We start from the raw sequence: 12,322 nt of genomic DNA, 5'->3' as shown, positions 1-12,322 counted from the left end.
GAATTCTCAGAGAAAAACATATCCTGGACACAAATTCAACTAAATTTATGAATTAGTGTTGGAGGAAAAAATTGAAAATGAAATGCAATCTATGAAATAAAAGAAGTGGAAAGAGAATAAACAATAAACAGCTTGGCACAACAGGTAAAAAAACAACAAAAAAAACAAACGAAAAAAACCTTGCCCAAGAAACATACTCTCTGAAAATTACAACAGACCAAATGGAAGCCCAATGATTCCACGAAACAAAAAGAAATACTGGAAAAAGAAATTCAATACTATAGCAAAAACAAATGATCTGGAAAACACAATGCAGAGGAGGAGGGAGTTACAAATCACTTAACTACCCAAGTGCCATGACTGAGAAAAAGGCCCTGGACAACCCATTTCAAGAAATCTTGAAAGAAAACTGCAGAAATCTCTTAGAACCAGAGGGCAAAGTAGAAACACAAAGGAGTAACTGGTCTCCAACTGAAAGAAATTCTAAAATAAAAAATAGAAACATCACAGCAAAAATCCAAAGCTTCTAGGTCAAAGAGAAAATACTGAAAGCAGCCAGAAAGAATTCAAGTACTGAAGAGCCATAGACAGGATCATACACAACATAGTAGCCACCAGCATAAATGAGCAGAGAGCTTTGAATACCATAGTCCAGGAAGCAAAAGATATTTAGGCTTCCAATCAAGAATAACTTACTCAGCAAAACTGGATGTAATTCCATTGGGGGAGGAGAGAGGGGAGAAGGGAGAGGATATATCTTTAATGAAATAAAGGACTTCTAAGCATTCCTGTGAAAAGACCAGAGCTGTATAAAAACGCTAAAGTTGAAACACAAGAGTCAACAGAAATGCAAAACAGTAAGCATAACCAAAAAATAATAAAGGACCAAAAAAGGATAAACTGCTTATATTCTAATATGAAGGGAAATGTTCTTTGTGAAGTCTACCACCATCGTGAGTCACAGAGGGAAACTAATTAGACAAGGCCTGAGAATGGCTCTGTAATGTCTAAGACAATTTTTAACATTCATTTAACAAATTTTGAGTTCCAAATTTTCTTACCCAATCCTTCCCCTCTCTGCTCCCTAAAAAGGTAAGAATTTTAAATAAGCTATATATGTGCAATCCTGTAAAGCAGGCTTGAAAAACATACAGCCCAAAGGTCATTTGTAGCCTGCCAAAGCAGGCTGTATGTTATGCAGGCCTGCTTTAAAACACATTTCCATATTAGTCCTATTGTGAAATAAAACAACATATCAAAAGGGGAAAAAAAACATGATAAAGAAAGAGAAAATAGTATGCTTTGATACGCATTCAGACTCCATTAGTTCTTTCTCTTGATGTGGCTAACATTATCCATCATGAGTGCTTTGGACTTGGTCTTGGATGAACTACCAAAAAATTATTTTACAGAGCTGGCTAAAATAATAACAAAATTCATCTGGAAGAACAAGAGGTCTAGAATATCTAGGGAATTAATGAAAAGAAATGCTAGGGAAGGTGGCCTAGCCATACCAGATATTAAACTGTACAGCAAAAAACTGTAAAGCAACAGTCATCAAAACTACCTGGTACTGGCTAAGAAACAGTAGTGGATACAGTAGTGGAACAGGATAGGTACACAAGTCAACGACCATAGCAATCTACTCTTTGATAAACCCAAAGAATGCAGCTTCTGTGCTAAGAATTCACTATTTCACAAAAACTGCTGGGAAAACTGGAACATGGTAGGGCAGAAACTGGGCATAGACCAGTAACTTACACCATATACCAAAACAAAGTCAAAATGGGTTCATGACTTAGGAATAAAGGCTGATACTATAAGCAATTTGGGAGAGCAAGGAATAGTTTACCTATCAGATTTATGGAAAAGCAAAGAATTCATGACACAACAAGAGATAGAGAGCATTACAAAATGCAAAAATGGATAATTTTGATTATGTTAAACTGAAATGTTTTTGCATAAAAAAAGCCAATGTAACAAAGATTAGGAGGGAAGCAGAAAAGTGGGAAAAAATCTTTACAACCAGTGTCTCTGATAGAGGCCTCACTTCTAAAATATACAGGGAACTGAGCCAAATATATAGGTATAACAGTCATTCCCCAATTGAGAAATGGTCAAAGGATATGAATAGGCAGTTTTCAGAGGAAGAAATTAAAAATATCTATAGGCATATGAAAAAGTGCTCAAAATCACTACTGATAGAGAAATGCAAATCAAAACAACTCTTAGGTACCACATCTCTCCTGTCAGATTGGCTAAAATGACAAAACATGAAAATGATAAATGCTGGAGAGGATGTGGGAAAATCGGAACATTGTTACATTGCTGGTGGAGTTGTGAACTGATCTAGCCATTCTGGACAGCAATTATGCCCAAAGGGCTATAAAAACGTTCATACCCTTTGACCCGGCAACACCACTTCTAGGGTTGTATCCCAAAGAGATCACACAAGTGGGAAAAGGACCCATATGTACAAAAATATTCATAGCGGCTCTTTGTGGTAGCTAAGAATTGGAACTCAAGGGGATGCCCATCAATTAGGGAATGGCTGGACAAGTTGTGGTATATGAACGTAGTGGAATACTATTGTGCTATAAGAAATGGGAATGATACAGACTTCATAACAACCTGGAAAAATCTACATGATATGATGCTGAGTGAGCGGAGCAGAACTAGGAGAACATTATACAAAACCACAGATATATGGATTATATGATGACTAACCTCGATAGACTTTGCTCTTCTCAGCAACACAAGGTGCAAAGAAAACTCCAAAGGACTCACAATGAAGAATGCTATCTACATCCAGAGAAAGAACTACAAAGTATGAATGCAGATTGAAGCGCACTTTATGCTTGCTTTTTCCCCCTTTTTTTCCGCCTTTTGTTTTTGGGGGTTTTTTTTTGGTTCTGCTTCTTCTTTCTCATGATTCATTCCATTGGTCATAATTCTTCTTCACAACTTGACTAGTGTGTAAATAAGTTCAATGTGAAGTTATACATAGAAGATATATCGGATTCCATGCCATCTTGGGGAGGGGGGGGTGGAAGGGAAGAAAATCTGGAACTCAAAATTATGTAGTGTTGTAAACTAAAAATTAAAAAAAATTTATAAAAAAAAAGAACTGCTATAAATATTTTTGTACACATAGATCCTTTCCCCTTTTTATGATCTCTTTGGGATACAGACCAAGTAGCTGTATTACTGGATCAAAAGGTATGCAGAATTTGATAGCCCTTTGGGTATAGTTCCATATTGCTCTCCAGAATGGTTAGATCAGTTCACAACTCCACCAACAATGCGTTGGTGTCCAAAATTTCCTCACATCCTCGCCAACATTTATCATTTTCTTATTCTGTCATATTAGCCAATCTGATAGGTGTGAAGGGGTATATCAGAGTTGTTTAGATTTGCATTTTTCTAATCAACATTGATTTACATCATTTTTTCATATGACTCTAGATAGCTTTGATTTCTTCATCTGAAAACTGCCTGTTCAGATCCTTTGACCATTTATCAACTGGGGAATAACTTAAGATTCTTATAAATTTGACTTGGTTCTCTATATATTTGACAAACGACGCCTTTATCACCAGCCACTTGCAGTAAGAATTGCTTCGCAGATTTGTTTTCCCTCTCATCTTGGCTCCACTGGTTTTGTTTGTGCAAAACCTTTTTTAATATAATATAATCAAAATGAACCATTTTACATTTCATAATGTTCTCTGTTTCAGGTTTGGCCAAAAATTCTTCCTTTCTCTATAGATCTGACAGGTAAATGATTCATTGCTCTCCTAATGCGCTTATTATCACTTTTTATGTCTAATCATGTACCCATTTCAACCTTATCTTGTAAGTGTAAGATACCGGCCAATACCAAGTTTCTGCTATACTGTTTTCTGGTTTTTGCCAAATAGTGAGTTCTTATCCCAGAAGCTAGGGTTTTTGGGTCTGTTATGTCTTTATGGTATTAACAGAAGAATGGAAAAAGAGAAGAAGAATACAGTGAGGGGAGGGAGGGAGAGAAAGGAGGTGTTTCAGGGAAATTAGGTCACATAATCAGTGACAAGTAGACATCTATGTAAACAAGGAAGAGGGAGTGGGAGGAGCTGACATTTGAATCTAACTCTTATCTGAACTCACCCAAGACAGGAAGAACACGTATGATCACAGACAGAGCTGGGAACAGGAATACACTTCATTCAACAGGTAAATATTAAGGAAAGATGAGAAAGAAAGGAGAATCAGGAGGGCAGATAAAGGGAAGAATTAGTCCTAAGTCAACAAATTCTGACTAAAAAATGTATGAAAATATTTATAGCTCTTTTCAAAGTGGTAAAGAATGAGAGAGTGCCCATCAATGGGAGGGGGTGTGGTTTAACAAGTTATGATACATAAATGTGACAGAATAATATTGTGCTGTAGGAAATGATTAAGGGGATGGTTTCAGAGTAATATGGGAAAACTTACAGGAACTGATGCAGAGTGAAATAAACAGAACCAGAATAATTTGTGCAAAGGCAACAACACGATAAAAACAAAGAACTTTAAAAGAATTAATAAGTACAAATCAGTATAATCATCAACCATGATTCCAGAGCACTAATGATCAAATATGCTACCTATCATCTGAAAGAGTCGAAAAGGACTCTCTTCTAGATCACACCTTTTAACTATACATTTGTCTCTCAGGGTTTTGTCCTGGACTCTCTTCTCTTTTGTCTCTATACTACTTTATGGTGATCTCATCAGTGCCCATATATTTATTTACCATCTCTATCCTGATGATTCTCAAAAACACTTTTCTTGACATGGTTTCTCTGCTAACCCTCAACCTCCTACCTCCAATTGTCTCTCAGACATCTCACACTGGATTTCCAGTAGATATATTAACCTCATTATGTCCAAAAAAGAAGTCATTCATCTTTCCCCTTAAACCTTCCCCTGTTCCTACCTTCCCTGTTACTACAGAGGGCAACACCAACCTCCCAGTCTCTCTGGCCAACAACCTACATGGGCATCATGGATTCACCATGAGCTCTCACCTTCCCCCACCCCTGTCCAAGCAGTTGCCACAGTGCCTGCCAATTTCACCTTTGGAATATCTTTCAATATGCTCCCTTCTTTCCTCTCACATTTGTGACTACTTTAATACAGGCCCTTGTCAACTAATACCTGGATTATTGCATTAACTTGCTTCAAGTCTCTTATCATTCCAAAACATTCTCCATCTGGCCACTAAAGTGATTTTCTTAAAATGAAAGCCCAATCATGTAACCCTCTCTACTCAGTAAACTCCAAGGGCTTCTCCTGGCTTCCAGGAACAAATACAAAATGTTCTATTTAGTATTCAAAGACTTTTATAATCTAGCCCCCTGCTATCTTTCCAGTCTTCTTATATACTCCTGACACATACTGACATTGTCCTCCTGGCTGTTGCATGAAAAAGACACTCAATCTCTCAGCTCTAGGCATTTTCTCTGGCTGTCCACCATTCCTGGAATGCTTTCCTTCCTCCATTCTAACTACAGGCCTCCCTGGCATCCTTTAAGTCTCAACTAAAATCCCACCTTCTACAGAAAGCCTTTATAAAACCCTTTAAATTTCAGTGTTTCCATGTATTACTTATCTCCTATATAACTTGCATACAAATTGTTTGCTAAATATTTGTTCCCATATTGTCTTTCCCATTAGACTGTAAGCTCCTTGAAAGTAGGGGACGCCTTTTGCCTCTTTTTGCTATATATACATACACACACACACACACACACACACACACACACACACACACAAAATAAGATTTTAACTGTTGAAAGAATAAAAATTTAATTGTAGCTTTAGTTGCCATTTCCATACTATATGCAGAAATCTGTTTCCTTCATTATTTTGTTTCAAGTATATTACATTTTAACTGAATTCAAATTGAAAGGTCTAAAAAATCATCTAGTCCATTTTAGAGGTAAGTAATTTGAGTTTCAGAGAAGGTATGTAAATTGGCCAACATCTTGTAGGTAATAAATAGCAGAGCCAGAATTTTTATCTCCTCCGACTCCAAATCTGTTGTTTTTCCCACCACACTGTATTATTCTGTTTCTGAGAAAAAAAAAATGATCCAGGGTCGACTGATAACGTGGTGGTGGTGGTGGTTGTTCAGTCATGTCCAACTTCTTGTGACCCTATTTCAAGTTTTCTTGGCAAAGATACTTGGCCATTTCCTTCTCCAGCTTATTTTACAGATGCGGAAACTGAGGCAAAAAAGGTTAAATGACTTCCCCAGGGCCACATACCTAGTAAGCATCTGAGGCTACATTTGAACTCAGGTCCTCCTGACTCCACCACTGACACTCTATCCCCTGTGCCACCTCACTGCCATTGATTAGGTACTGCTGTCAATTACCAAATCAACAATGCAAATATAATGAACTGTAGTTTCATTATAACCAGAAAGCAGACTTGATTAATTGTTTTTAAGAGTCAGTGAGCCTAGAGTGTCAGCTTCAGCAACTTTATTTAGAATGTGAATATATAAGCCGCAGAGAAAAACGGAATTTTACAAAAAGAAGGAAGAAAATTTGAGGTTATGCACCTTTGGAAACAAGTAACAGAAAGGGAGATAAGGACACCTATCATCTGGCCAAAATTAGAACAGTAACTTGTGTCCCAACTTTATCTCTGTAAGTACTGTGACTGTCTAGCTTCCGGGAACAATATCTGGAAGCTCAAAGTAGAGACTGGGGCAGAGACCTCTTCTTACAATGAGGCAAGCAATCTCATCTAGAGGTCTTTTTGCATCACAGTCTTTCTGTTTTCCCAGTGGCAGAAAGAAGCCTGAATCAGAACTTCTCTTGTCACAGTTGCTGGTTTGATTGAAGATCACATCTGTTCATCTCCAACCACATTCTTGTATATCCTATTGTTTTCTCAAGATGCATAGACTCTATGTAAGTTTTCTAACAGGTGTTTCCATAAAGGCTAACAGGTATTAGGAAGCACTGAATAACACAAAGTAAAATTGTTAGTATTATGAGACACATGATTTTCAGGGGCAGAGCCACTATAGGAGAGAAAGGCAGGGACTTGCCTGAGTTAACCCAAATTCCCTTCAAAACTACTTTAAATAATGCCTCAAAAGTAATTCTGGAGGAGCAGAATCCACAAAAGGATGAAATTAAACAGTTTTCTAGTACAAGACAACTTAGAACAACAGCAGAACATGGCTGTCACACCAAGGTGAGAGTGGAGTGCGTCCAGCTCCCATGAAAGCTGTTCAAGCGCAGGCCAGGCCCCAGCAGATCAGTGGCTGCAGTGGTGGCTTTCTGATTCCTCAACCCACAGACAGAAAGAGAGTTGGAAAACTGGTGAGAAAGAGAATATGGGGGTCCCCTTTGCTAGAACTGGATAGAAAACTCTGTTATATTGCCCAAATAAGGATCCAGGTTGCAGAACTAGGTCACAATCCCAAGGCAAAAAGGAGCACAACAGAACTTGCAGTCAAAGGGGGGCAAGGACCTTGGTTATAGTTCCAGAGTGGTAAAGATAACTTGTGGTCATTCATAGACCACAGTATGGGCCAGAAGAGTAGTAAATACACCTCTCCTTAAATCATACCACCTTGGAAGAACTGAAAACTTATAAATCCCCAAATGCAGCTCTGAAAACAGCTGTACAACAAAGAGGCCGTTGCCAGGAGCACAGCACAACTTTAACATATAAAGATAAACGTCAAGAAATAGGGTAGAAAAAGGATCAAACAAAAGAAAAAGAACCTGACCACTGAAAGTTACTTTGGTGACAGAGAAGAACAAAACACAAACTCAGAAGACAATAAAGTCAAAAATGCTGCATCGAAACCTTCAAAGAAAAATGTGAATTGGTTTCAGGCTATGGAAGTGCTCAAAAAGGATTTTAAAACTCAAATAAGAAACATAGAGGAAAAAATTGGGGAAAGAAATGAGAGTAATGCAAGAAAATCATGAAAAAAGCATTGGCAGAGCTTGGTAAAGGACACACACACACACACACACACACACACACACACACACACACACACACACACAATACTGGAGCAAATAACACCCTGAAAACAGAATAGGCAAAACAGTAAAAGAGATACAAAAATCAAATGAAGAATGCCTTGAAAAGCAGAATTGGCCAAAGAAAAAAAAACAAAAACAAAAATTCAATGAAGAAAAGAACTTCTTAAGAAGCAGAATTAGCTAAATGGGAAGAAAAAAATGGTACAAAAGCTCATTAAAGAAAATAATTCCTTAAAAATCAGAATTAGGCAAGTGGAAGCTAATGACTCCACGAGACTTCAAGAAACAATAAAACAAAATTAAAAGCATGGAAAAATTAGAAGAAAATGGGAAATATCTCACTGGAAAAACAACTGACCTTGAGAATAGATCAGGAGACCATTTAAGATTCTTGGACTATTTGAAAGCCATGATCAGAAAAAGAGTCTAGGCATCATCTTTCAAGAAATTATCAAGGATAACTACCCTAATATTTTAAGACAAGAGGGTAAAATAGAAATTGAAACAATCTACAGATCACCTCCTAAAAAAAATTCTAAAATGAAAACTCCCAAGAATATTATAGCCAAATTCCAGAGCTCCCGGGATAAGGAGAAAATATTGCAAGCAGCCAGAAAGAAACAATTTAAGTATCATGGAATTACAATCAGTATAGCATAAGATTTAGCATTACCTTACATTACATTAAAGAACTGGAGAACTTAGAATATGATATTTTGGAGGGCAAAGGAGTTAAAACTACAACCAAGAGTCACCTACACAGCAAAACGGAATATAAACTTTTAGGGGGAGGGGAAGGGAAATACATATTTAATAAAACAGAGGAGTTTAAAGCATTCCTGATGAAAAGACCAGAGCCAAATAGAAAATCTGACTTTCAAACACAAGACTCAAGAGAAACATAAAACGGAAAAGAAATCATAAGGGAATCAGTAAGGTTCAACTATTTATATTACTACATGGGAAGAAAATACTTTTAACTCCTAAGAACTTTCTCATTATTAGGGCAGTCAGGAGCACACACAGAGGGAAGGAGTGTGAGTTAAATATGATGAGATGGTATCTTAAAAGAAATTAAAGAGCTGAGAAAGAGGAATGCACTGGGAGAAAGGGAAAGGGAGGAGTAGAATGGGGCAAATTATTTCACATAAAAGAGGTACAAAAGAGCTTTTACAGTGGAGGGGAAGTTGGGAGAGGTAGGAGGTGGAGCACTCAAACCTTGATCTCATTGGAATTGCACCAAAGAAGGAATAACATACACATTCAGTGGGGTGTGGAAGTCTAACGTATTCTACAGGAAAATAAGAGGAAAACAGAAGAAGGGAAAAGCTAATACTAGAGAGGTCAGATTAGGGAAGGCAGTAGTTACAAGCAAAACTTTTTAGAATAGACAAGATAAGTGAGGGAGGTAGGGAGGGAGGGAGAGGGAGAGAAAGGGGGGGGAGAGAGAGAGATAAATATGGGGAAAATAGTGGAGGGAAATACATAGTAATAACTGTGAAAAAAAATTTATAGCAAGTTTCTCAAATATGTAGAGAACTGAATCAAATTTATAAAAATAAGTGCAATTCCCCAAATGACAAATGGTCAAAGGATATGAAAAGGCAAAAAGATGAAGCTATCAAAACTATCTAAAGTCATAGGAAAAAATGCTCTAAATCACTATTGATTAGAGGAAGGATAATTAAAACAACTCTGAGGTATTACTTCACTTATCAGATTGACTAATATTAGAGAAAAGGAAAAAGACAAATGTTAGAGGGGATGTGAGAAAACTGAGACACTAATGCACTTTTATTGGAGTTATGAACTGATTCAACCATTCTAGAGAGCAATATGGAATTATGCCTGAAGGGTATACTCTTTGATCCAGCAATACCACTATTAGGTCTATAGCCCAAAGAGATATAAAACTAATAGGTAAAGAATCTACATGTACAAAAATATTTATAACAACTCTTTTATGGCAGCAAAATATTAGAAAATGAGATCATGATGGAATACTATTGTTCTATAAGAAATGATAAGCAGGATACTCTAAGAAAAACCTGGAAAGACTTACATGAACTAATGCAAAGTGAAGTGAGCAGAACCAGGAGATCAGTGTACACAGGAATAGCAAATACTGAACGATGGTCAACTATGAGTGACTTAGCTATTCTTAGCAATCCACTGATCCAAGACAATTCCAAAGGATTTATAATGAAAAATGTGATTCATCCACAAAGAAAGAACTAGTAGAGTCTGAATGCTGATAAAAGCATACTTTTTTAAACTTTCTTTGTTCTTCTTGTTGGGCTTTTTTTGGGGGGGGGGGTGTTTTTTTCACAATATGACTAATGTGGAAATATGTTTTGTATGACGACCCGTGTTTAACCTCTATATCAAGTTGCTTGCCATCTTAGAAAAGGGAGGGGAGGATAGAATTTGGAACTTGAAATTTTTAAAAGTGAATATTAAACACTGTTTTTATATGTAAATGGAAAAAAAATGAATTATTTTTTAAAAAAAAGTAGTAGGAAAGGCTTCATGCAGAAGTTGGAATTTTATCTAGGACACAAAGGAAAGTCAAGGAAGTCAGAAGGTGAGGAAAGGAGGGAGAGAGAGAGAGAATTCCAGAAACAGGGGGGATGGGGTGGGGAGGGGGAACTTCATAGAAGCAAAGTAAAACAAAGTACCCAGTTTATTTGCATAAATAAATAACCTGGGTACCTTGTTTTAGTTATATATACTGTGTATAAATACTTCATATAAGTTGTATACACATGTACTTATGTATAAACTATACCTGTATTTTAAGGGTTATATACCTATATTTAAGCCTTTTATATACACACATATAATGTTTATATACAAGTACACGCATATAAATGTGCATGTGTGTTGCTGCTGTTCATTCATGCCCAACTCTTCAAAACCCACGGACCATAGCAAGCCAGGCCCTACTGTCCTCCACTATCTCTCGAAGTCTGTTCAAGTTCATGTTCATTGTTTCCATGATACTATTTATCCATCCATCCTCTATTATACTCTTTTCCCTTTCCCTTCAATCTTTCTCAACATTAAGGTCTTTCCCAATGAGTCCTGTTCGTCTCATTAAGTGGCCAAAGTACTGAAGCTTCAGGTTCAGTATTTGACCTTTCAGTGAATCTGAATTAATTTCTTTAAGTATTGACAGATTTTACCTCCTTGCTGTCCAAGGGACTACCAAAAGTCTTCTCCTGCACCACAATTTGAAAGTGTCAGTCCTGTGACAGTCAGCTTTCCTTATAGTTCAACTGTCACATCCACACGCTGCTCCTGGAAAAATCATAGTTTTGGCTATATGGCCCTTTGTTAGCAAGGTGATATCTCTGCCTTTTAGTATGCTGCCCAGATTTGCCATAGCTTCCCTTGTAAGAAGGAAGTGCCTTTGAATTTCATGACTGTAATCACTGTCTATGATCTCTGAGCACTGCTTCCTTTTCTTCTCCCTCCATTTGCCAGGCAGTGGCAGAATCAGTTGCCATGATTTTAGTTTTGGAGTTTTTTTAATGTCAAACTTCAAACCATGTTTTATTCTCCTCTTTCACCCTCATCAAGAGGCTTAATTCCTCTTCACTATCTGCCACCAGAGTGGTAGGATCTGCATATCTTAAATTGTTGATATTTCTCCCAGAAACCTTCATTCTGGCTTTCATTTCACGCAGCCTGGCATTTTGCATGATGTACACTGAGTCTTGTCTTACTCCTTTTCAAATCCTAAATCAATCTACTGTTCCATGTTTGCTTTTTTCATTTATTCATAAATTATATCAACATATATTAATATATTTTCATCTATTCATGCATGTTTCTTGAAAATGAAAATAAACCTAAGCAAAGTAAACATTTGAACTCAGATTTACAAATCTAAAGAATATGTTTCGGCTTTTTTATATATTGAACTTGGTAATAAATTTATTCTGGACTATAAATTTGAACAAGTAATAAAAGACTGATATTCTGTATTGTCTTATGAGTATTTTCTGACACTTGACTATGCTATAGGTCCAAATTATATAATTCAAGAGTTTTTCTACTTAACTACCACAAGACAGACATGTTTTGTTTTTTTTCCCTTGACTTTTCCCTCAGGATTGTGATGCAATTTTAGTAGAGAAGAACTATTGTGTTAAAAAATTTCTTAAAATAGAAGGTATCAACTTTTAATTAGCTGAAACAAGTTAACTCTTTAGTTCTGTTCATTTTGTTAAAGAAATTTTTTTTTCCTTCAAGTTAACCTCTCAATATTCTTTGACATT

General features: G+C 36.6%; 1 protein-coding gene across 8 annotated transcripts in view; it reads right to left on the bottom strand.

The window, feature by feature from the left end:
• Window positions 1-12,322, bottom strand: part of ERC1 (ELKS/RAB6-interacting/CAST family member 1) — a 404,612-nt gene that overhangs the window by 200,596 nt on the left and 191,694 nt on the right. The window lies entirely within an intron of this gene.

This window comes from Trichosurus vulpecula, chromosome 5 (genome assembly GCF_011100635.1).
Source record: "Trichosurus vulpecula isolate mTriVul1 chromosome 5, mTriVul1.pri, whole genome shotgun sequence".
NCBI classification, from domain to species: domain Eukaryota; kingdom Metazoa; phylum Chordata; class Mammalia; order Diprotodontia; family Phalangeridae; genus Trichosurus; species Trichosurus vulpecula.
Note: the sequence above shows the minus strand (reverse complement) of the source record. Positions and strands in the feature narration are given on the sequence as shown.